The sequence below is a fragment of the Microtus pennsylvanicus genome, chromosome 11 (genome assembly GCF_037038515.1).
Source record: "Microtus pennsylvanicus isolate mMicPen1 chromosome 11, mMicPen1.hap1, whole genome shotgun sequence".
Classification (NCBI taxonomy): Eukaryota; Metazoa; Chordata; class Mammalia; order Rodentia; family Cricetidae; genus Microtus; species Microtus pennsylvanicus.
Window position 1 is genome coordinate 99,003,556 of NC_134589.1, and position 26,245 is coordinate 99,029,800.

Sequence of the window (26,245 nt, forward strand, 5' to 3'; positions counted from 1 at the left end):
TTTGATTTCATTCTGACGCTCCTGAGACTGACACTAAGGCTTGTTTTGACTCAGAAGGCAGAGCTAGTTACTAGCTGACCAAAATTAACCATAGAGGTTTTGGAGGACTGAGGACAGACAGAGAGACTGGCAGTAGCAGGGCAGGATTTAGAGAGGGCTTCAGCCCTTTGGATAGAGGAACCAGGGGAGGAGGGAAGGAGGTCATGGCTCACTTCTCCACTGCTTCTCTGATCATTCAGGGCAGGATTTAGAGAGGGCCTCAGCCCTTTTGGATAGAGGAACCAGGGGAGGAGGGAAGGAGGTCATGGCTCACTTCTCCACTGCTTCTCTGATCATTCAGGGCCTTATCCCATTATCTAACTCCTGAGTTTTTATTGATAAAGAATAATTATATAAACACATCATCTGGTGTTCAACTTGGGTCACAAAATCACAAAGGAGATGCTCACTCCTGGCTTTGCAGCCACCTGAGCTCCGCTGTGGCTGGCTTTTTCTCCCTCATCCCAAGTACTCTGAGCAAGCCTGGGATTTTCCTGTTGCAGCCACCTGAGCTCCGCTGTGGCTGGCTTTTTCTCCCTCATCCCAAGTACTCTGAGCAAGCCTGGGATTTTCCTGTTGCAGCCACTCTACAATAGCCTCCAGCTGCTGCCAGTTCCTGGCCCCAATGTCCACAGGCGTCCGGGCTCCAAATCCTGCTGGAGTTAGGCTCTGACTGCCACCGCAGGCTCATGCTCTCACTTCCTACCACACATGCATCTTCCACACATTCCAGTGTCCGCTTTTCAGGCAGCTGACTCCCTCTCACCATGGGCTGCGAGCTTTCCCCGGACCCTCTCTTCATCCCCTACCACACCAGATCAGTTGGCTCAACAGCTACCTGGGCTTCTGTTGTTGCTGCGACTGCTACACACTCTTGCCCCCTTGCTACATGTAAGCTGTTGCAACTGCCCCTCAGCCAGGCTGTGCACCACCTGAGTTCTCTGACAGCCAGACTCACATTACAGTGTTGTCAGCAGATCTTGTAAAACGCCTGAGAATTTTTAAAGCCGGGGGGGGGGGGCACATTTGTTTAAAAAAAAGAAAAAAAGTTTTCCATCATGTTAAAAATGGGGAACAATATTACAATGTAGGAAGGTAGACCTCTCTATTGTTCTACAGTGGATGGTTTGAAAATGAAACAAATGAAGGGATAATCAACTTAGCTGGGATTGACATAATTAATGTCAATTATAATCATTATCAGATTGGTAATTCATGTTTTATTCCCTAAACGTGGCTTGATATTGGTGCCAAATACGAAAAACTGACTGATACGATAATACTCGGAAAGATATACTAATGAAACTAGGAAAAATATTCACACAGAGACATAGGTGTTTAGAGCAGATGCCACTGCACCATTGCATTGTGAAACTGAAGAGGAGAGGCCCAAGGTTATTAGAAAAACCAACCTAGTTTATCCAGTTACCATTCAAAACCACCCAAGGCTATGCAGAAGTTAACTGGGATTCTGTGCAAATGTTACTTGAAAGATTTAAGGAAGCAATAATTTCATATGGTATGCATTCAACTTTTGTAAAGCAGATGTTAAATTCATGGGCCACTCACAACAGAATTATTTCACAAGACCAGAAAGGTTTAGTTACAGCAATATTGGAAGCTGGTCCTCAGTTACAATGGAAAACATGGTGGAAAGAGGAAGCTAGGGTCAGAGAGCAGCATGGTAGGGCTAAAGCTATGGAAATTTTCCATGAAGGGCTTCTTGGTGAGGCCCAGTTTATTTGATCACACCTTGGTCCTATGCCATACAGGAGCTTTGAATGCTTGGAACAGGGTTGAAGAATCAGGAAAGAGGACTGAATTTTTTACTAAAGTTATACAAGGCCCAAAGAAGCCTTCACTGGTTTTTTTTTTTTTCAAAAATTTACTTCAGCTGTAAATGGAATATCAGATCCAGAAGTCAGACAAATATTAATTGAATCCTTGGCTTTTGAAAATGCTAATTCAGAAGTAAAGGTGTGATTAGGGCTTTAAAGGCAAGATCAGCACCAATAGAAAAATGGATTCGAAATACAGCTGATATTGGATCTCATGATTATGATAATACTTGGATAGGAAAACTGATTTCTAAAAATTTTAAGAAAAATCAGAGTTAGATGTTTTAATTGTGATAATTCAGAAAAACCAGGTTATCTGAAAAGTGATTGTAGGCAAGGCATGCCTAGGAACAACATTTTTTTTTCTAGAGATAGTCCAAACAAAAGCCCTAGCCTTCTGCAATATCCAGAAGGTGTGGCTAAGGTCAACAATGGACTGATGAATGCAGATCAACATGAGACAGGCGAAGTCACCCTTTGCTATTGGGAAATACCTTAGGGTTCCTCTTGCAGGTCCCTGTGTCAAATCTGATTCAATCTTTTTCTGCCAGAATTGGGGAAACTCCTCCAAAGAGCAATTAAAAGACATACTGCCTATTGTGAAAAACCATACTTCTCTGGATGACAGAACAACTTCATTTGATAAAACAAAATTTTCAGGAGAAACAATAAAACAAGTATTTTGACAAACTTCTATAAATGATCAAAGAATAAAATTAAAAACACAAATCAATGGCAAGGAAACTGAGAGCTTAGTAGACATAGGGGAAGATGTAACAATAATTGCAACAAAATCTTGGGATCCAAATTGGCCTCTTCAGGAGGTAAATTTCAGCTTCTAGGGATTGGAACTTTATCTCAGGTAAAACAAAGTGCAAGATGTTGATGGAGGAAGGTCATTGGTTAAATAAAAAGAAACTGCTTGGCCCTCATTGGTTAGAAGATAGGTGGGAGGAGTAAACAGAACAGACCGCTGAGAGGAAGAGGAAGTGAGCTCAGACTCCACAGCTCTCCTCTCGGGAGCAGACTCCTCAGGGAGACGCCATGCTCCCAGCTCTCAGGCAGACACACGCGATGAAGCTCTGACCCAGGATGGACATAGGCTAGAATCTTCCCGGTAAGCGCACCTAGGGGCGCTACACAGATGATTAGAAATGGGCTAAATTAATATGTGAGAATTAGCCTAGAAGAGGCTAGATAGAAATGGGCCAAGCAGTAATTAAATGAATACAGTTTGTGTGTTGTTATTTTGGGCATAAGCTAGCCAGGCAGCCGGGGTGCTGGGGACGCAGCCCTGCCGCCCTTATTACTACAAGATGTGTTGAGTGAACAGGGCTAGAAAGACAGAGAGGAAAATTAAAACCATATGTGGCTAATATAGTAATCAATTTATGGGGCCATTTATTGTTAAAGCAATGGAATGCCCAGATTAGCATTCCTCCAATCTCAGAAACAAACCACAAATAAAATAACTATGAAATAAACTAATGTGTATTTCTGAGAAAAATATTAAAATGTATTATCAAGAACAGTCACTAACCATTCAGGTTGTACACAAACAGGACACAACAGCCCCTGATTTATCAAAGGTATCAACAACCAGACCTTTAAAATGGTTAATTGAAAAACCTGTCTAGGTGAAACAATGGCCTTTTAAATCAGAAAAATTACAGACATTAGGACAATTTGCACAGGAGCAGCTAAATGCTCAATATATTGAAGAATCAACCAGTCCTTGGAATTCTCCTATATTTGTCATTAAAAAGAAACCTGGAAAATGGAGAATGGTAACAAATCTAAGAGCTGTTAATAAGGTGATTCAGCCAATGGGCTCTTTACAGTCTGGAATACCCTTGCCTTCTCTATTACATAGAGAACAGTCTATTACAGTGATTGATTTAAAAGACTTCTTTTTTTTACTATTCCTTTACAAGAACAGAATAGAGAAAAATTTGTCTTCACAGTGCCTACTTATAATAATTCCCAACCTGTTAAAAGATATCAGTGGAAAATTCTCCTACAAGAGATGTTAAACAGCCCTACCTCATGTCAATATTTTATACAATAACCATTGGAAATAATTTTCAATCAGTTTCCTTAACCTATAATTTTCCATCATATGAATAATATCTTATGGGCTGGTTCAGATTGGGATACCTCAGAGAAAAATTTTGAAGTAAAGACAATTATTGCCATGTTAGGGATTACAAATTACTCCTCAAGCAATACAAAAAGGAGATTCTTTTAATTACATAGAATATGAGATAGGGTTACAAAAATTTCAACCATAGAAAGCAAGCACAAATCCAAAGAGCTCAATTATGAACTCTTAACAATTTTCAAAAATCCTGGGAGATATTAACTGACTACATTCCACAACTGAATTGGCAACTCAAGAACTAAGTAATTTATTTCAAACCTTACAAGGTGATAAGGACTTAAATAGTCCAAAAAATTATCATCTGAGATTGAGAGAGACTTGGCTCTGGGTAGAAAAGAAATTACAGAATACACATGTGGATCATTTGGATCCAGAAACTGGACTGTATTCTGGTTATTTCACCTTCTATACAATCTCCTACTGAAATTCTAATACAGAGAGAAGATAATATTTTATAATAGATATTTTTACCACATAAACAAAGTAAAAAAATTAAGGCCTATGTAGAAAATGTTTCTGAATTCATCCTGAAAGGAAAATTAAGACTTTGTCAATTAGCAGGAATAGACTCAGCAGAAATTGTGGTATCTTTTAGTAATGCCAAATTTCCTCATTATAGAGAGAAAATGAACATTGGCAAAGGCCTTGCAGTAATTTTTGGGGGGAGAGATTAGCAACAAATATCCCCAAAACCAGAGACTGCAGTTTATAAAGAGAACTAAGTGGATCCTTCCTCACATTGTTCACAGAATGCCAATTTCTGGAGCCCTGACATTCTATATTGATGCAAACAAATCAGGAAAGGAAGGTAATAAGTCAGGAAACTTAAATAAAGTGGCTCAAAGCCCTTATTATTCAGTTCAAAAGTCAGATTTATATGCTGTTCTCATGGTGTTATTGGATTTTGCAGAACCTCTTACTATAGTTACTGACTCTCAATATGCAGAAAGAGATGCATTATATATTGAAACTGCTGAATTTATTCCAAATGATTCAGAACTAAATTTGTTATTTATTCAATTACAAAGAATAACCAGAAATAGAAATCATCCATGTATATAACACATATCAAATACCATACAGGTCTATCAGGCCCTCTAGCACAAGGTAATGATGAAACTGATCAGCTATTTGTAGGAAATATGCTGTAAGCCTCAGAATTTCAAAAGAAATAGGGAGAGTTTGAAGAAATATTTTTTCAGCACCTGCAACAAGCCAAGGAAATGTCCTACTTATTTTTTGTATAACCAAACTCCACCACCTGCAGGAAGCAACCCAAAGGGTATTCAAAGAAATGAAATTTGGCAAATGGGTGTACTTCATTTTGCAAAGTTTGGAAAATTATATTATATCCACCACACTATAGATACATAGTCAGGATTTCAATGGGTAACTGCTTTGCATTCTGACAAAGCTGACTCTGTAATTACACATTTATTAGAAGACGTGGCCATCATGGGAATACCTGTACAAATTAAGACTGACAATGCTCCAGCATATGAAGCACATTATAGATATACCACACAATCCTACAGAACAAGCAGTTATAGAAATATTTAATTGCACTTTAAAAGATATGCTTAATAAAAAATAAACAATAAAAGGGGTAACAAAGACCCCCCCCAAGATAGATTGCACAATGCTCTATTAACTTTAAATTTTTAGATGTTAATGAAAAAGAACAGCAGCTTTAGAGAGACATTGGATAATAAAAAAAACCTGCTGAGTTCAATCAGCCTGTATACTTCAAAGATGTGTTAACCTCCGAATGGAACCCAGGATATGTGTTATGTTGGGGAAGAGATTTTGATTTTGTTTCCAGAGGAGAAGAAAAGCTATGGATATCATCAAAATGGATAAAGATTAGATTTTAACAGAAGAGACCTCTTAATTAGAAAAGGTGATAGTTCATCAAACAGCATGGCCATTAAATCTAAACTAACTTAAAAGACTAACAAATATCTTTCATTTAATCAGATATAACCTGCCAAAAAGGAAACTCATCAGTGTTAGGGTTGGGGCAGCATTTTGTTTTTGTCTTTCCAGGAGAACGAAGGCAGTCAGCTAAAGAATCTGAAGATGACTGGACAAATGAGACACTTGAAGAAAAAGGATGAACCATTCAGAGAAAATGTCCCGAGAAAAGAGTAAATTGGCCTAATGGTGTAGCACATTTCCAATAGGATAAAATTTCATAAATCTTCCCAAATGTTTGTTTCTGCTGTTCTTTACAGATATATGTAGACATATAGAAGGCAAATGGTCTTTTTGTAGTCCCAGTTCAATTAAAAAAAAAAAGTTGGCTTTGGAGTTGGAGTGTGGCTCTCTCCTCTAAACCTAATCATGCTTGTTAAAGGAAAATCAAAAATCCCTGTCTCATGTCAGAAGAGTTATCTGGTATGGTACAGAAGAAAACCAAAATTAAGGGACTCTATATATCATGATCTCATATCTTTGGTTTTATTTTGACTCATTAAAACTTTTCTTAAGGTATAAATATTATCTCAAAATTTACAATAATAATATGTATATATATATTTAAACTTTCTGTTGTGGTATTACTGGTCACATGAGTACTAATCCTAGAAAAAGTTTAATATAGCTTCCTGTACATGATTTCAGGCTTGAGTAACAGGTAACTAGGAATTAAGTTTGTGTACTCCAGATGTACTTAGCAAATTGTGGTCCTTCAACTTCTCTGAGATCTGCTCCATATGACATTTAAAATGTTTAAATTTTCTACAGTGAGCCATGACCATTCACAGAAACCTTTGAGGTCTCCAAAAGGATGATGGGGCCCCCAACAATTCCACCTGGATTGTGGTAAAGTCACTAAGATGACAAATACTACCCAAAGATCAGCTTTGGACTACAAACTGCTCGGGATAATCTCAAGGTGGCTAGCTAAGATGGTCCAGCCTCACAGACTACTCCAGCCAGGGCTTCAAGTAAGTCCTACACTTTCCCATTCCACAGAGACTGGCAACAAATGATACAGCTAGCTATCCCAGCACTTGACTATTATCTCAATTTTCTCAGGATTCCCTAGAAATGCCATCACCTCCTAGACAACAGGAAGCAAACTAGAAAGCACACAGCCACATTTCTGAGAGGTGTAATGGGTGGTTTTTTGTTATTCAGTGGACTATGGAAATATGTCATCATTTAGGGGTTTGGACACAAGTTTGTTATTGGTAATGGTCAGTAAAAAAAGATGAACAAAGGAATCTTGTTCTGAAAAGAAAAATTGGGATATAAAAATGACAGAATAAAAGGGTAGATTATTGAATCAACTTTTAAACCAAAAAAGCAACTACTAGTCTTAAATATTTTAAATATTGGTATGGATTTCTGTGTATCGATACAAATTTAAGGTTATTTTTGTTAGAACACATTGTTTATATGTTTCTACTCTTGTTTAAGGTATTGTACCTCTGCAGCTCATCTAACAAGGTAATATAAATTTCTAGTCCTTGAAAGTTATTATTACAAACTATTTAGGATAATAAAGAAATGCATGTTAGTAGTTAGTCACCTTTTACAATCAAATTTGTAGTCATGTTAGGTTTGTTTTAAGGTCAAACAGAGATATATTTTAGATAGACAGATGGTTTTTAAACACTTCAGAGATCTACAAAAGGTGGCATTTAAGATGTTTTAATTACATAAAGCTTTTCATTACAATGAGACACATCTGCTCTTGGCAGCACCAATCTACTTCAGATAAGATAATGAGTATTGAAGAAACGTCATATGGAGTTTTCTTTCTTTATGGCAAAAGTTAGTCACTGGGCAAAAACCTGCCCTTGCCTCAACTGCTGACAGTATGCTGTCCAAACTGGACAAGCAGGGCACAAAAGAAAATGACTTGCTTTGCCAAGTTAAGGTAGGACAGTCCTTCAAAATCCCTGCTTCACAGAAAAGCTTGAAAGACATCCTAGGCCTATAGGTTGAAGAGGAATGATACAGAGTAACCTTGGGTGATTGTCCAGCAGCCAGCTGTCTCTGTCATTTCTATAGTCCTGGAAGCTGTTTGCTCTGCACTTCCTGCTACTCAAGTAATATTGTATTCTTCTTGGGTCTCTGATGGAGATTGAAGACTAGATAGTTATAGTTTTCCTTGTTACCAGCTTCAGAAAGAAACTCACAAAAGAGGTATAATGTGAATAAAGTTGAGAGAAATAAATTATTTATCTAAGAAAATGTTTGAGGTCTAAAAAAATAGTTCTGGGTTGGCAATACAAGTTAGTATTGAAAGTGAATTAGTCACAAAACTTTGGACTCACCAAGATAGGAGAGATAACGGAGTATTTTCTCTGAATTTGCCAAATGCAAATGGACTGAACATTGTGAATCTAATTCTTACCTGATAATTGTTCGTTTTGTATATAGTTTTTCTATGTCAGAGTTAACACTTTCTGTTTTAATTTAGACAAAAAGGGAGAAATGTTATGTGATATTTTTATTGCATCTGGATGCTCCCAAGACTGACAATAATGTTTGTTTTGAATCAGAAGGCAAAGCTAGCTACTAGTTGACCAAATTTAATCATAGAGGTTTTGGAGGACTGAGGACAGATGAGAAACAGGAAGTAGTAGGGCAGAGCTTATAGAAATGAGAGAGAGAGTTTTTTATTGATAAAAAACAATTAGATAAATGCATTGCATTTCAGAAAGCTGGAAGTGTGCTGGGGCTGCAGCCTGGCTGCTGGAATGCTTCTGAGCATGTACAGAGCCCTGGGTTTAACTCCAGCACTGCATCACTGTACCGGGGGACACCTCTGCAACCTCCGCACTCCCAAAATGGCAGTAGGATGATGAAATGACTCTGCCCCCATGAAAAAGTAGCCCTATTGATTTAATTAAAATGGTTCTCACAAGCCCATGCTGTGAATGCTTGGTCCTGAGTTAGGGACATTGTTTGGGTGAACTGTGGGGTGTTCGTTTGTTTGTTCGTTCGTTTGTTTAGGACAACTTTTGGGAGTCAGTGCCCTCTTTCCATTGTATAGGACCTGGGGATCGAATCAGGTCACCAGGCTTGGTGGTAAGCAGCTTCACCAACTGTGTCATTCTACTGCCCCAAGCTGTGGGAGCTTTAGAAGGTGGGCCTGCCTAGAAGTAGGTAACAAAGGGTGGGCCTTCAAAGGTGAGAGCCTGGTCCCTGGTTCCTTCGATTAATACTGAGAAGCCCTGCTACACACTCCTACTGCTATGCCCTCCCCATTGCCACAGGTTGAAATCACTCTGACATCATGGGCCAGACCTTTCTCCCCTTAGATTGTTGTAGCTCTTTCATTTCCCAGTTTCCCAGACCTGAATAATCACACAGAAACTATATTAATTACAACACTGCTTGGCTTACTAGCTCAGGCTTCTTATTAACTAACTCTTACATCTTAAATTAACCCATATCTATTAATCTGTGTATCAGCACAAGGCTGTGGCTTACTGGTATCTGTCTCCTTTGGCAGCTACATGGTGTCTCCCTGACTCTGCCTATTCTCTCTCTATATCTCTGTTCATATTTCCTTCCTGGCTTTATTCTGCCCCGCCATAGGCCAAAGTCACTTCTTTATTAACCAATGGTAATAAAACATATTCATAGAATACAGAGACAAATCCCACATGAGATTGTCTCTGTCAGGAATGCAAAAGTAGGGAGACAGGTGGGATCTTTCCCAACATTGAACCCTGCTGACTTTGTGACATGCTTATAGCAACAAAGGGTGACAGAAAGCATTCTGCCCCAGTTCTGACTGACAGCTTTGACAGGTGCATATGTCGCTACCCCTTTCCCTCTGTCCTGAGACCACATGAACAAGACCAGACTGGCCGGTTCACAGACAGGCTAGTCCAGAAAAGACTACCCAGCCTCTATTTGAATACAGAGACTCAGAAACTGCTCCTCCTCAGAGCTGTCCAACTGAACACAGCCCAAAGGGCCCACCTGGGGAATCATAAACTGAAGCCATGTTCTGTTGAAGGTGTCACATTCCAGAAGGTTTGTATATAGCAAGAGTTGACTGATACACCCGAGACAACATTGCTTCATTATAGTCCGAGTTCCTCAAGGAAAAAAACCACTTCTCATCTCCCCCAGTGTCAAGGCTGCTCAGCAAATATTTGCTGAGCCTGCATGGAGGTCCTAGCAGGGAGCATGCTCTAGCACATTCTAGCAGGTTCTAGCAAGGAGCTAAACCCTTGAGTGAAGGCCAGCCTGGACGAGTGGCATGGGCTGTGAGGGAGGAAGGGGTCTAGCAACCCAGGATGACCAGTGTTGCAGCCAGATGACATCACACACAATACTTGTCGAATGTTGGCGAGTCTGCGCAGAACAGCTAATTACTGTTATTCCACCAGTGACTGCTTCCTGCCCAAGACAATGACATAGCTCACTCCTGGCTGTGATCATCCAAGGGGCTCCCTGTAATTAACAGTGCTCAGTAAATTCACCAGGCAGCCCAAGAGAGGGTGCTTATAGCACACAGTGTGCGGAGGGAGCTGACTAAGAATAGGCCACGAGGGGTGAGGAAGGTGTCAAATTCAGGGAGCTCCCATTCTGTTTACCCATGAACAATAGTCATTTCTTTCTAGAGAATTCTGAATTAGTGACTTGGAAGAAATCCCAGGTGACCTCCATTTAATGGCCACTTCCTCTTTCGTAACAAGACAAGAGCTGTGTCACTTCTGTAGATGGATTTTTCAAGCAACTCATCCAGGAAAACAAGGATCCATCCGATTAACTAGGAAGTTAATAGAGGACAGAGCCAGAAAGCAGACTAGGAGTGGGAAGTAGCTCTGGCAAAAGGAGGTACGAACACAGGCTGGGCTGGGCATGTGGCTCAGGAGGCAGAATGCTTGCCTAACATGCACAAGCCCTGGGTTTGATCCTCAACAACACATACCACTGGGCACACTGGCACATGCCTCTGAACCCCATGCTTGGAAAGGGGAGGCAGGGAGGCAGGAGGATCAAGAATTCAAGTTCATCCTTGGCTATAATGGATGCTAGCCTGGGTTACCGGAGACCTGTCTTAAAAAAAAAAAAAAGCCAAAGGCTGCAACCAGGCACACTTGATTGATCTAGCTGCATAACTGCCGTGTCTTTAACTGCTGTGTCTTGCTTTCCCCATTCAAAATAGTAGGGATGACATGGGTATATTCACCTCGTGGGACTGGGAGTAACAAATAAAAGGGCTTTTACTAGAGCCTGGCACAGTGCAGGGACTATGGGCTTGTGATCATCTCTAGTCAAGGAGTGGACCCTTGCGAGCAAAGGTGCCCAGAACAAGGCCACGCCTGGGGTAAAGTCCCACAAGGCTGCCTAATGATGGCATTGCGAGTGTAGAGTCGGAATGTGGCAGGTCCAGAGCCAAATTGCCTCGCTCTATCTCCAGTCCCCATTAACCACTGACTGCCACCCTCTGTGCTGGACATCACATCCTGTGACCATCAGATGAATCCTTGTGGGACACACAAGCTTACAAAGCACTAGCACAGCCACACAAGCTAAGACGGCCTCCAGACAGCACCTGAAACCTCTAGCAGAGATGAGCTGCTATCATCTACTTCCTGCCCTAACTTCACCCTAACTAGTGCATCTGAAAAATGCCTTGATTTGAAAAATGACCTTTTCTTCTGTGACTGAGAGAGCTCAGTAACTACTTCCATAGGAGAGAATTTCGTCCAGGGCAACCTAAGTCTGTGTTCCCTGGGTCAGGGCTCCCATTCCCCTTGACCTAGAGCTGTGTTTTGCACAGACTCCTCAGAATCCCCCTTTCGCACCCCACCCCCAGCGTTCTTCCAACCTGTCCACCACCATTCTTGCAGGGCAGGTACCAGTAGATGTAAACCCCTGAGCTGTCTCTAGGAGGAAGGAAATGGGAAACTGCTGGATATAAGGGGTGTTTAGGAATTACCCCAGCTGGGATCCCTGTTGTCCCAGTGCTGCCAAATGAGCAGTCATTGGCTCACGTTTAAACCTGCAGCCTTAGAAGTGTCAGCTCACTGGAGAGTCAGCCTCTGCCCCAAAAGTCACACGGAAGTCATCTTATGGGTATCTGATCCCATGCCCTTACTGTTAATGGCTCCAGGTGTAAGGCCAGCTGGTTCTCTATCTTAGCTCAAAGCCAAGATTCCGTCTTGAAAGGGTCAAAGGGGAATTGGAAAAAAATTGCTTTATTTAATGCTAAGTATATGGTGCCATTGAAGTGGTGTTGGGGAGGGGGAGACAAATGGCTCAGTGGGTAAAGACACTTGCCTCATGCCTGACCATTCTACTTCAATCCTCAGAACCCACACAGGGAAGAAAGAAAACTGACTCTTCCAAGCTGTTCTCCGACCTTCACACACATACCTTGGTCGACATGCACCCATCCACACACATATAAACAAGTAAATGTAATCAAAACAAATTAAGTAGTCTGTGGGGATTTAGTTCTGATGGTATTTTGCAGTACTGAGGACTGACTTGACCTTATGCAGGCCAGGCAAGCACTCTGTCACTGAGCTACACCCTCAACCCCCTCTCCCCATCACCCCGCCCTTTAAAACAATTCTCAGATAGGGTCTTGTGAAGCTACTCAAGCTAGTCTGGAGCCAAACCAGTGCTTCTCTTGCTTCAGACTCCATAGTGCAGAATTCCAGACCTGAGCTACCAGGTATGCTGAGAACACGTTACAGGTCAGTCAGGCTGCAGTCCCTGGGATGACACCCATCACATTGAATCCACTGGCTCTGGAGCAAACAGATGGCCTTTCCTGATGTGTGTGGGTCTTATCCAATCAGCTGAAGGCCTGAGTAGCCCAAAAGGCTGACCTTCTCCAAGAAAGCAGGAAATTAGCCAGCAAAGAGCCCTCGAAATCAGCCAACAAAGAACTCTCAAAATAGGCCAGCAGATGTGCAGACTCCTCCCTGGGTTTCCAGTCCCTGCAGACTTAAGCATCAAGAGCCAGCCTTAAATAAAATCTCCACCTCTCTCTTTCCATACGAACACACAGTATACATACAGTAAAGCCTCCCTTACCCATAATCTCCACCTCTCTCTTTCCATACAAACATACAGTATACATACGGTAAAGCCTCCCTTACCCATAATCCCACTTCTACTTGCAACAACTCCATCTAGAAACCATAGCCTGAAAATATTAAGTGGGAAATTCGAGATATAATTCATGTTTTTTTTAAACTCAGGCTTCCCTCTGAGAGGCTTGTTGAAATCTCAAGCCCTGTGTCCAATTGCCAGTCATGCCTAGCATTTGGAAAATTACTACAGCAGAACTTCTGTGCGTTCAAGCTAGTCGAAGCTACAGAGTAAGACCTTGTGCCCATACCCTCACCTTAATATCCCTAAACAGTAAACATCCATTGCTACTGTCTTATTCACCATGATTTGCTTCTTCTGGTCCTGCCTCCCGGGCCCAGGAGCTCCCTAAGGGTGATACGCACTCACTCATGTCTGTCTGGTCATTGATGAGTCATCCCCAGGGCTCCACACACAGCACATCGTCAGAAGCACTCTTCTTTCTACTCATGCCTCCCATAAGGTGCTCCCACAAGGTGCTCCCATGAGGGAGCCTCATGGTAAAGGAAGGTACTGCCCTAAGAAGCCCACATGCTGAGACATGCCATGGGGTGTATTCAAACACCCTCAACCAGTGCTTGCAGATGGCAGCCCAGGAGCACAGGAGGGGTAGGGGAAACGCGTGGGGCCCCAGACAGATGTGGCGCACACCAAGGCCAGTCCACAAACGAGCTGTGAGGTTAGAGCAGCAATGGAGGTTCCGGGCCTCTGCTAGGATGGGGCCTTAGGGGTCTGAGTTCCTGTGAAGACAAAGATGAGGCATAGAAAGGGGGCTGGGCTCCCGCTGGACCCACAGCAAGCAAGGACCTTTGTTCATCATCATTTTATTTTATTTCAAGACAGAATATTATTTTATCTTATTTCATGTTAAGGCAGCTGGCCTTAAACGCACAATCCTGCCTCAGCCTCCCAAATGATGGGATTATAGGCTCTCATCACCACAGTTGCTTCATAGGCCTTTTCTTTCTTTGTCTTTTACTTGAGACAGTCTTATTATACAGTCTAGGCAGGTTTCAGCTCTCACATTTGTGGTAACCCTTCTGTTTCAGCCTCCCAAGTATCCTTACAGGTCACAGGTCTAAGCCATCAGGCCTGACTCGGGATTTTTATTATTATTATTCCACCCTGATGCCTGCCAAGACTGTATGTGGGCTTCTCCTGTGTGTGGCATGAAAATCCAGAAAAAAAACAAAAGGCAAACAAAGAATGAAAACCCCAAAGATACTGTTGAAATTGGAATCTCCTGGGAGTCCAAAGATAAGAAACCATGTACAGTTCATAGATAAGAATATGGAGAGGTGTTGGTGATGGGAAGATCTGCGGTTACACAGTTATACCTTGAACCCTCACCTTTCCAACAGAAGCCATAGGAAAAGAAAAAGACTCAGAAGACAGCAAGGCCTGGACCCAACATGTGATCAAGTAAGAGTTATAGAAAAGCCAAGCCCATGCCAGAGAGATGGCAGAGCAGGTAGGAGCCCTGCCACCAAGCCTGAAGAACTGAGTTTGATCCTCAGGAGCTGCACGCTGAAGGAGAAAAATGACTCCCACAGGTGGTCCTCTGACCATACTTAAAATTTTTTATGTCATTAATTATCGTATATGTGTGCACACCACAGCACACATGTGGAGGTCAGAGGACAACTCTGTGGAACCAGTTCTCCCCTTCCACTTTTATGTAGGGTCCAGGGCTTAAACTCAGGTCACCAGTCTTGCTCAGCAAGCCTCTCTACCCGCTGGGCCATCTCACTGGCCCTTATGGGGTAATATTTCTAAGGCCCAGTTGATCACATTGTGAACTGAGGTTGAGCTTGAATGTGCATACAAAAATAAACAGACTCCATTTCCACACACTCTATATAGAAAGAAATCTCACTTTCCAGGCAGTCTTGAGACTCAAGGAAGGAATGCTGCCTTCCGGGAGAGGAAATAGGTTTCTTTGTGCAATGCTGAGGGTGGAATTCCGGGCCTTTCCTTGCTAAGCAGGTCCTTGCCTGCATCCACAGCTCTCTTTACTACAGCCCAGGCTGGCCAGGAATTTTCTCTGTAGCCCAGACTGGCCTTCAACTTGCAATCCTCCTGGCCACAGCCTCCTAAACAGCTGGAATTAGAGGTCGGTACCACCGGGCTTCACCACTTGGTTTATGCTTCTCGTACCAAGACCTACGGATAGGTCAGTGCACACCATACCATTAATACTGTCAGGGAAGGCAAGCTCTTTATCCGGGCTTTCTTCACCTCCTTTTCCCTCCACCAGCTCTTCCTCTGAGCAACCTGTGCAGATTTGCATCTGCATGTCCATGTGGCAGCCCCTGAGGGCAGCATGTCTGTGTGGCAGCCCCTGAGGGCAGCCCCTGAGAGCAGCAGAGACTGAGTGCCTGTGAGATTTGTTTGGTGGTGCCTGACTCTTTGGTGAGAAGTGACAAGAACTGAGGAGGTACGGTGCACTTCCTGAACACCCACCTTTGCCAATCCTGCAGGGGGCTCCAGAAGGTGAGAAGCACCTACTATCTGTCCTGTCCTGAGACCCAGGGCCTGGGCCTCACTCCCATGTCTCCCAGCAAGTTGTGGAGGGTAGACCCGGGACAGAGGCAGATGGCAGGGAAGCGGTGAGCCACAAGCAGTCCGTGCTTTCAGTAGCCGACCCTGCCTGTCACCTCTTAGTCTCTTAGATCTTCCAAGCTGTCCCCTGCCCCTCACCCTTCTCCCAGCTCAGACAGGAGTCTCTTTCGAGACTCCTTCCCAGGGGCCTGACCTGTGATAGCTATTGGGGATGCAACAGTGAACTCAGCAGACAGGCACAAGGTCCCTGTGCCTGCTTTCCCTAGCCACTCCTAAACAATGCCACCGAAAGTGAGGGCCAAAGAACAGATCTGTCTTGACCCAGGGAGGAAGCATGCCATAAAGATGGTGCCTCTGAAAGGAGAACGCATCGTCAGAGAGAGGAAGGGGAGGAAAGCAAGCAACAGTAGAAGAACGGTTGAGGAGATCAAGATTTGCAGAAGGGGCCGACTGGACAAACACCGCAGCTCCCAGAGCCACTAGGGCAAATGAAGAGGTGTTCGAGAGGTGGGAAAGAAGGAAGATTGAGGTGTTTTTGTTTGTTTTTAATTCATTGGGGGCGGGGTTCTTTTGGGAGGGGATGCTGCAGGGGTGAGGGGTGGATATGGAGAGACTAGAAGGTGAGTGGGATTGGGGTGCATGGTGTGAAATTCCCAAATAATCAACAAAAAATATGTTATTTTAAAAAACAAACAAACAAGAAAAGACTTGGAGCTTGGTGGTGGTGGCACATGCCTTTATTCCCGGCACTCGGAAGGCAGATACAGGTGGAGCTCAGAGTTGGAGGCCAGCCTGCTCTACAGAGCGAGTCCCAGGACAGTCAGGGCTGTTTCACAGAGAAACCCTTTCTCAAAAACCAAAAACCCAAAACAAACAAAAATTGTTGAAGAGCCTGTGGGGCCTGTAGGGTCTGGGGATGTGGCTCAGTGGTTGAGTGCTTGCCTCATTAGCATATCCCAGGTATGGCAGTACAGACCTGTAAGGCTAGCGCTCCACAGGTGACAACAGGAAGATGACAAGTTCAAGGCCATCTTCAGCTACCTTAGAGTTTGAGGTCAGCCTGATATACAGTTGAATTACTGCCCTCACAGGCTAAGGGACACCTTAAAGGTTGGAATTTAAGTATAATCTCAGCTCAGGAGGCTGAGGCAGGGGACTGACAGTTCAAAACCAGCCTGGGGAACTTAGATCTAGTGTCAACTGTTTAAAAAAGTAGAAAGAAGGCTGGGCATGAAGCTCAGTGACACAGTGCTTGTCTACCATTGAGGGAGTGCTGGGTTCAATCCGGGCATCACCAGAGTCAGAGGAAGTAGGTAGGCCAGGTGGCCAGAGCAAGAAGAGGGTCTGGGGCGGAATGATAACAGTTGATGAGTTCGGGGAGGGAAGCAGTCCTGTGCCCAGCCGCACTTGGGGGACCTGAAAAACTACCTGTGAGTGACCCCACCCTCCTGAGAGGCTGATGTCATTCTCTCCAGGTGGGGACTGGGAACTGCATTTTATCATGACTCCTTGGGCGGTTCTGATGGGCAGCCAGCCAAGGATCTTGGCGCCAGATCAGGCAAAGCCTGAGATACTTTTTTTTCTCTCTTTACTTTAGGAGCAATTGAAACCACTGAAGAGTCTTTGCATAGGGTGGGTGAGAACCACCTAGCTAGCTTGGCCTCTGATCCTTCTGCGTGAACGTGAAAGATGGACTTGAGGGCCAGAGTGAGCGGCTGTGGGGACAATAGTCAAAGCGTTTGGATGGTTATCAGTGAGGAAGGCCATGGTGGTCTGGGCCAAGATGGTGCCCATGGTGAAGAAAGCAGGGATGGTTTCAGAAATAGGACCTGCAGGGAAAAGTGGAGGACGTGTCCTGGTGAGCTGAGGTTGTTAGCAGGCTCATGGAGGGCTTGGACCTTGTTCTCAGCCGCCTCCCCTAGGTGCTTGGGTCCATGTCTATCTGGCTGGACTCTGGGACACATTCTACAGTAATAAGAGGTTTTCCTATCAAAAGGGAATATCATCTAATAACATTAAATATATTCACAGACATACATGAAGGAGAGGCTGGGGGATGGCTCCATTGGTAAAGGGGTTGCCTTGCACAGGAAGACTTGAGCTCAATCCCCAAAATTCATGATTTTTTTCTTGCTTGTTTGTTTTAAAAAGCTTCGAATACTGGTGCATGCTTATAATTCCAGTGTTGGGGAGGCAGAAACAGGTGGGTCCCTGGGGTTCTCTGGCCATTCAGCCCAGCCTACTTAGGAGGTCCCAATCCATTTAGAGACCCTGCCTCAAAACCAAAGTGGAAAAAAGAGAAGCAGCAACAGCGGAGGCTGTCTTCTGGCCTCATGTGCACACACAAACCCACACACGTTCACATACAGAACATGCTAAAGAGCATCATATCATAGAGCCTTGGAGGATTCAGACCACCTATTCTAGAGGAGGCATATTTAATATCCAGGATACCCATCAGGACTTCTGGACCAAAAGAACATTCTGGACCCAGATGACCAGGATTATTTCAAGGAGAAAGCATATGTTGAGTTTTGGCAAGAACAGAAGGGGGTCGGTGTGTCTAATGGCGCCCAGGAGCTCCGAAAGCGAATCCTAACTTGCAAGCTGTGAGACTGGAGCACGTTCCTTAACAGACTCACTCATCTCTGAGAGCGGAGATAATAACAGTTTCTACTTTTAAATGAGTGCAGGGAGGAACTGCACGTGGCCAGTAAACTGCTCTGAAGGCAGCGATGGTGATTACTGTCATTACTACTGATAACACTGCTAAGTAGGGGCCATTTTCTCCCGCCCTAAGTAATGTCAAGCTAATTCATGGTGTGAGACTCAGGTCTTCACCCCTTTGCTTGAGTTCTTCGCCAAGCCCTGGATACCCAGGCCTGATGCTATCACCTGCTTGGATGACTGCCCATGACCACACTAGTTGGTCTTTCTTCTCCAAACCAGTGCTAGCATTCACCCACAGCACCCAGATCAGAACTTATTTCACTCATTGGCATCCACAAAGATGCCGGCGGGGCTGGATGACACCTCATCTCACCATCTTGCTCCTGAATGACTGTGACTGTCTGTGGTCTTTCTGATGCCCCATAGCCATGAACACCCTGGGAAGCTCCCATCCTCACACCTGCGAAACCCCACTGCTCCCCGAGTGCAGGGAAGACCCGCTCATTGTTGCTGCAGTTCAGACACAGAGGCAAGTCATGCATTCGCTCCCTGTTAGAGATACGACAGGCTACACCAGTTCCTTGGCCTCCCCTTTCATCAGTGGAAATCATATTCATCTATCTGGTGCGACCTTCTGGCCATTGTTCCTGAAATGAATACAATTCATATAGGGACACAGAGCATGTAATGAGACTTTTGTTTATTTTTATATAAATAATACATACTTTGATATATAGCTTTTGTTATCGTTCTTCATGTGTGTTTGTGTGTGTGCTGAAGTGGGCATATGCACGCCACAGCATACATGGGTAGGTCAGAAGTCAACTCAGGATTGATTCTCTCCTCCCACCGTGAATTCTGAGGATCCAGTTCAGGATGGTAGGATTTCATAGCAAGTGCTCCTACCCAATCAGCCATTTTCTGTTCCTCACATACACTTTTTGATATTCTGCGTGTGTGTTCATATGTGTACAAGTGCAAATGGCTCATGTATGTTTGAAGGTCAGAGGACCTCAAGTGTATTTTACTCCTTGCTTCCCCCCTTCTTTCCTCTCTTCCTCCCTCCCTCTCTCCCTCCCTCCCTCCTTCCCAACTAGCCTGGACTCATAAGTACTCTAGACTGGACTACCAGCAAGCCCCAAGGGTCCACTATTCTGTCTGCCCAGTACTAGGATTGCAAGAACACTCAGTTTTGTTTTATTTTTGTTTGTTTTTTTAACGTGAGTCTTGGGGGTCAAACTCAAGTCTGTTTTTGTTTTATATTTTTTTCTGACCAAGTTATCACTACATCCCAATAACTAAAAGAAGATTCAATGATACAGGCCAGAGGTAGTTCACCTTTCCCCATTCCATCTTGACAGTGTGAACCTGTTCTTCTTAATGCTATATAAAGCCTCCTGCAGAATGACTGAAAGACAGTCACCTTCCCCAGAAGCGTGGCTACTGGAGAACACTAAAGGGTCCTCCAAGCCCACGTCCAGCCTCCTTGCCCACCATACTCCAAGTTTCTCTGAAATGGAATCCAGCAGCCCTGCAGGATGTCCACTTGGACTCAGCGCCCCTGACGAGAGGGAACCCCCTCCAGGCTGCTCCTAGCAGACAGTTGCTTAACGATATTGACTAAGACTGAAGCATGCAAGCCCATCTCCCTCAGCCTCACGTCACATCAAGCAAACCCCAAACACTTTAAGCTCCTTCCTCGGACATCTACCATCACCTCCTCTGACCCTCAGGACAACCAGTGAAGGTCATGGGATCCTCACTGGAGATGAGGAGAGTGTCGGGCACCAAGTCGGTGGTTCCCATCTGACGCTAGGTGTGGGACTCTGCTGAAGGGGAGAGTGTGTGGTAGCTCGTGGGTGTGTGGGGGTTGGTTCTCTCATCAAAAGTGTCTCCAAAAATATAAATAAGCAGCATAAAAATTTGTGAAAAAAAAGTGTGAAATGGGGCTGGTGAGCTGGCTCCCTAAGGGGCAGAAACACTTGTGGTACAAGTCCACTTTACCTGAATGCAATCCCCAGGGCCTATGGTTGAGAGACCCAACTCCCAAAAGATTTCCTCTATCACAGGCACATGATGACATGTATATGCCTTCACATATATATATATACACACACAATAATAATAATAATAATAATAATAAATCAGTTATTTAAAGTGTGAAGTGATCAAAATACATTGCAAGCATGTACTAAATTCTCAGAAATTAATACAAATGTTATATTATTTTTTAAAATTTTTTTCAAATGTTATATTAAAATGTGTGAAATGCGTCCACTTCAGTCCCCACTAGAAAACACCTTCTTAAAAGGCAGTCACCCTGCCACTAAGATTTTTGCCAAGCTTGAGATCACCTGTGCTTATTGATTACTCTAACTAAAAAAAAATATTTCAGAGCTTAAAAAGCATTAGCTATAAAAATTTGACCCCACACAGCAGTATCGGTGAAATTATAAGTTCATATGATGTTTGTAAGTTTTTCAAATGCCAATCAAGGAAAATAGATGATTAATCTTTCTTCTTTTTACATCATGCCATAGACTTTTAATTTTAGAATCGGCTTGGGCACTAACGGAAATGCATAACACTTGGAGGAAAATTCATTACCTCAAATCAATGAGATCATCTTTCACTGTATTTTTTTAACTCTGAAATGTTTAAAAATCCTTTTATTTTCAAGAAAGACAAGGTCAGACGATTTGTGACAGCTTATCAGAAAGGAAAATTGAAGACCAGCAAGGTGGCTCAGTGAGTTAAGGCACTTACGAGCAAGCCACACTCGATGACTTGAGTCCAATCCCCAGGGGCCACAGGTAGAAGAAGAGAACCAAATTCTGCAAGTTGTCCTCTGACCTCCACATATGTACGCCATGGTATGTGTACACGCCAACACACACAAAATAAACACAGAAACATTTGTTAAAGGGAAGAAAAATGTTACCTGGGGGACTCCGCCACGGGGGACACCGTCTTAGACTATGAGCAATTTGCAGTGCACCTGCATCGTACGCCATAACCAGCGTCCAGCATCCCTGATTTCTGAGGGCAGTATTCACACCAAATATCACACTGGTGACTCCTCACTCAGCTCCAAACCCTAAATCTTAGGAGCCTTCTAAAAACTGCGGCAGTCAAGACTGGCAGGAATGGAGCAGCCAAGGTGGGTGGTGGCGGCGCACACCTTTAATCCCAGCACTCGGGAGGCAGAGGCAGATGGATCTCCAAGCTTGAGGCCAGCTTGGTCTACAGATCAAGTTCCAGAACAGCTATGGTTACAGAGAAACCCTGTCTCCGAAAAATAAACAGAAAAGATTGGTGCCGTCTTCTCTTCCCTCTAGAGCCCTCAGCCCCCATGGAACAGAAGCCTGGCTGCCCAAGGAGGGTGACCGTCTGGGAGCTCCATTCAGTATCTGACAGGTACTTACTTATTAAGGAATGGAGCCAATGGTACCTCAGCTGGGAAGAGGAAGGACCATCTACTTGGTTTTTTTCCAGCCTTCCTCCTCCCTACATCCTGCTCCAAGATGAGCCAGCTTCTCTAGAGCCTGGCAGCTGCATCTGAAAGATCCCAGATGCTCTAAGGAAAGTGACCCACTCCTTGAGAATGTTTGGCCTAACATTCCTCTACCAGAGTACTAGACACACGACATATGTTACAAGACTCCTGCAACCATGAGGCTGGAGTCCCACTGACCACTTCCTGGGATGTAGGTCTGCCACCAACTGGCTGTGCAACCTTGGACAACTCATACCACCTCTCTCAGTTTGTGCCTAGCTCTCGAAAAAGGAGTTTGCTAGACTCTTTAGGTTCCGAAATTCTCCAGTTTTTACCCACGCCAGCGAAAGCAGAGAGACTCGCCCTTTGCCGCATCTGTCCCCAGGTTGGCTAGCCTGGAGGAGTTCAAGGGACAGAGTATCCAGAGGCCTGTGTTGTCATCACCATCTGTCACAGCCACCAGCCTCACTGGGGGTGTCGGGTTACAAGCGATCACTGGCTGGGTGGCAGCCCTGACTGATATTTTTAGAGTCCTCCTGGGCCTGGCCCTAACAAGAGTCAGATGTGTTCAATCCCTGACTGCCAAAGGCCTGTCTACATCCTACCTAACTCATGCTCCTGGGGCAGCACTTGCAGGGAGCAAGGCAGCACCTCATCAGTGATGGAGTGAGGAGGGGGTACCTCCTCTTCCCACCCTCTCACAGGTACCCCGCCCCTTTCCAGACACAGACTCCTGTTCTTTCTAGTACACAGGAGCAAACATTCCTGCACAGCCTCTCTCTGCCGACCTTTGAGAGGTTTGCTCCCCAATCCCAGAACGGGGACCCAAACCCACCTTTGGATCTCGAAGCCCAGGTCCATTTGAGTGACCTCTGGCACCTGCCCCACTTCAGCTTTTGAAACTTGCATCAGAGACCCCACCTGATGACAGACACAGCACCAGCCACATATTTCAACAAGTACATATCAATTAGCTGTCCCCCAGGAGGTGGCTGCACTCCACGCTCCGGTCAGCCTCGATCCCAAGCCTGCAAAGGTTTTTATATAGTTCTGTCTCGACAGACTTCCTTCCCTGTAGTGTCCCTTGGAGTTAGCTCACGGTGACAAAGAACTGCCTTCCATTGCTCCTCAGGGATGAGCAGGGATGCTCTGGGAAGAGGAGAGGGAACCAGGGGAAGCAGAGTGTCAGTTTGTACCTGCGCATAAGCAAAACACTGGCAAATGGGCCCTCCCTGCACTTAAGACAAAGGGAGAGAAAGTAATCTAGATGCCATTACCTGTAAAGAGGGTGTGTGCGCATGCGCACATGTGTGTCTGGGGGCTGCTAAATAGATACGCTGTGTATTTACAATTAAATCCTCCCTTGGGGCTGTGTCGGCTTGAGAGGGGGCCTCCCCGTGGGGCAGCACCACCCAACTAACGTCTTCTTAGAACTGTTTTGCCCAGCCTTGCCCTCCTCTCTCCCTCCCTCCTGGCTCCTTCTCCAGCTTCCCACACAGACACCCTTGCCCAGATTGCAGGCCAGCCTCAGCTTCTGCATTTGAGGGACAGAGAAGGCTCTGGGCTGTGTGTGACGGGCTCTTTCTGCCTCCCAGCCTGCCTCCTCAGTTCCTGTGGGGGTGGGGTGGTAAGGATCCAAAATCCCTCGGAGGAAAAACAGGTTCGGCACCTTCTGGCCACCCCCTGTGCCTCCCCTAGGCTGTGGGCTGGGCATCTATCTGCCCACGTACTTTGGAGGGGACCCACACCTCTTAAAGGTTCTCTCCCCATTTTCTGCAGCCCACTGAGGTATCTCCTGGTGGGAATGGAGGAGGACACAGACAAGGAGAAGTTCTGGCCCCACAATCTTGAATTCCTAACTCTACCAGGTCTCTGAGCCAGGTTTCTCCACCTTCAACAGGAGGGTTCTCTGTGCTGGGGACAGGAAAAGGCTCTCTGGGAGGAGGAGGCACGTGGAGCCCATGGCACACCCCCGTGGGTTTTCCACATCCTCTTCCCTTGGATCTCCCCTGTAACCTGCACCTCTACCCTTATTTGAGACATTTCAGGGAGAGGTGGGCAGGTTTTGGGGACTTCTGTCTCTGATTCAGAAGGACCAAACAGCAGTGGCTAGAGGTGTCTCTCGTACCTTTCATTGTGATAAAATACACCTAGTTTTTATGATTTAAACCATTTGTAATTGTACAAGCCGATGGCCCGAAATGAACCAGCAATGTTGAGCAACCTATCTATACTCGAAACATCCCATCGTTGTCAACCAAAACTGTACCTGTTAAATATTACCAAGTCCCACCCATTCCTATCCCCTGGCAACCACTGCTTCCCACCACTTTGTCTTTGAAGTTGCGGATTCAAGATGCCTCCTAAGAGTGTGGTCGTCCTGAATTGAGGCTAGAAGCTTCAGTCCTTCTCCAAGCCCGGCATGTACATTCTGTGGGGAATCAGGGGGGCATGCTTCCTTCCCTTTAAAGCACTCAGATCTGCCACAGTAGGTAAGAGTAGGTAGGGGCCTCATCCTTGGCATTTCCCCCCACGCTGGGACACCGTTAAGAACCCAAGGAAGCTGCCCCTCGCCGCAGTGGGGCGCCACGGAACCCAGGTCCGGAGGACCAAGCGGCCCACAGGGACCCATGGACCTCGCCTGGTCGCCGCAGATCCTGCCTGATTAGCCCTGCTTGGGGCTCAGACGCTGAGTACCACAGGCGAGAAGTGAGCTGGCTACCCTGGACTTTCAGAGCATTGGGCCAGAGGTGGCGGCCGGGGGCGGGTGTGCGCTCTGACTCTTCCCCAAACTTTTCCCGCCCGTTTGGGCGCAAAAGGCGACGGATGCCACCCAGGGGTGGCACGGTGGCCTTGGGGACCAGAAAAGGGAGGCCTGCGCCCCAGGGGTCTGGAGAAAGAGCAGCGGGGCTGCCGCACAGACCGCACCCCGGCCCCTCCCTGTCACCCACGAATCCCCGGGCCTGTCCCGGTGCCTAAAGAGGACGGACCGCGCCCCTGTCAGCCCGGAACCCCGACATCACTGCTGTCCCCGAGCGCGCCCCCAACTCACCGGACGCGGGCGTCTGGACGCAGGGGCAGGCTGTGCGCGGGGTGAGGCGCCGGGTGTTTTGAAGCTCGGGCTGGGACGGCTCGGCCTCCTCCGCCCTCCGGGCCGACGAGCCTCCTCCCCGCCGCCCTCTCCGGAGCCCGCCTCCCGGGCCGTGATGTCAGGAGCCGCCAATCCAGGGGGCGGGACCCGGGCAGGCCGCAGGGTACCCCCCAGCTCCTGCCCGCTGGCCGCCCTGTGACACTCGCAAAGTTCAAGGGAGCTGAAGTCTCCCACTGGAGACATCGCCCCCCTCCTCGTCTGTTTCCCGCCTTCTCCTGACTTAACAGGGACCCCAGATTCCCGCTTTCTTCCTAGCACCCTTCTCTTTCTCTTAGTAACTTAGTGAGCTAGTTGTTAATATCTCCTGCCTCAGTTTCCTCTGATGAAAACGGAAGACATAGTGGGATCTTGTTCTGAGGCCTAAAAGCAATACTTAGACAGTGTCTGGCTCCTGGAGAGGCTGGGTAGCTGTAACTGAAAAATTAAGAGTTCCTCTCCTGAGGTAAGACCACCATCAGGACCAGTCTTAAGATTCTGCCAAGTTAGGCTGGAGAGATGGCACAGGGAGATTAAGAGCACTGGCTGCTCTTCCAGAGGACCTAGGTTCAATTCCCAGTTACAAACATCCCAGGGGTTCTTGACACCTTCACACAGACACACATGCAGATGAATCAATGCACATAAAATAAATAAATCGTTAAAAAAATATCACTCACGCCTGTAAATCTTAGCTACTGAGAAGTCTGATGTAGAGGGTCCAAATTAAAGGCCCAGAATGAATTAAAGGCAACCCTTGATACTTAGTAAGACCCTGACTCAAAAATGAAAAAGAAGGTCAGATTCCATGGTTTCCTGCTTACCTGACATGTGGATTCCACCCCAATAGCCCCTCCTCCAATTCCTCCCTGCAACCTCCCCAAACTGATACACATACACACCCTCACACAAATCACTCCCAAAGTCCTTCCAACTCCTGGGAAAATGACGACAAGACACCAAGCCACCCTTTCCTTTGCCTCGCTTTTCTCATCTGAAAACAGCAGGGGGGCAGACAGTCCAGCAGAAGGCCCTTAGGGGGCCACGGAGGAGGCCAGGGCCTGAGTGCCGTCCTAGGTGTTGAAGGGAATGTTTTAAAATTGAACACACTCAGACCCAGGGCCCAGCATATTACAGCATCGATTTAGACTTCTAATTCCACAGGTCTGTGTTCCTTGTACAAACCAAAGATAAAAGGCACCTGCTTGTACCTCTAACTACCAACGGGAACTTACGCACAGTTGTGTGGTCTCAATTGGGCACTGTATTCT

The 26,245-nt window shown here is 45.5% G+C and overlaps 1 protein-coding gene across 1 annotated transcript in view; it reads right to left on the minus strand.

The window, feature by feature from the left end:
* Emp2 (epithelial membrane protein 2) overlaps positions 1-25,011 on the minus strand; it is a 43,893-nt gene extending 18,882 nt beyond the window's left edge. Inside the window, exon 1 of the mRNA XM_075942007.1 lies at positions 24,900-25,011. The gene's annotated coding sequence lies outside the window, so the exon portion shown is untranslated. The remainder of the gene's footprint in view (positions 1-24,899) is intronic.
* Between the last annotated feature and the right edge of the window lie 1,234 nt (positions 25,012-26,245).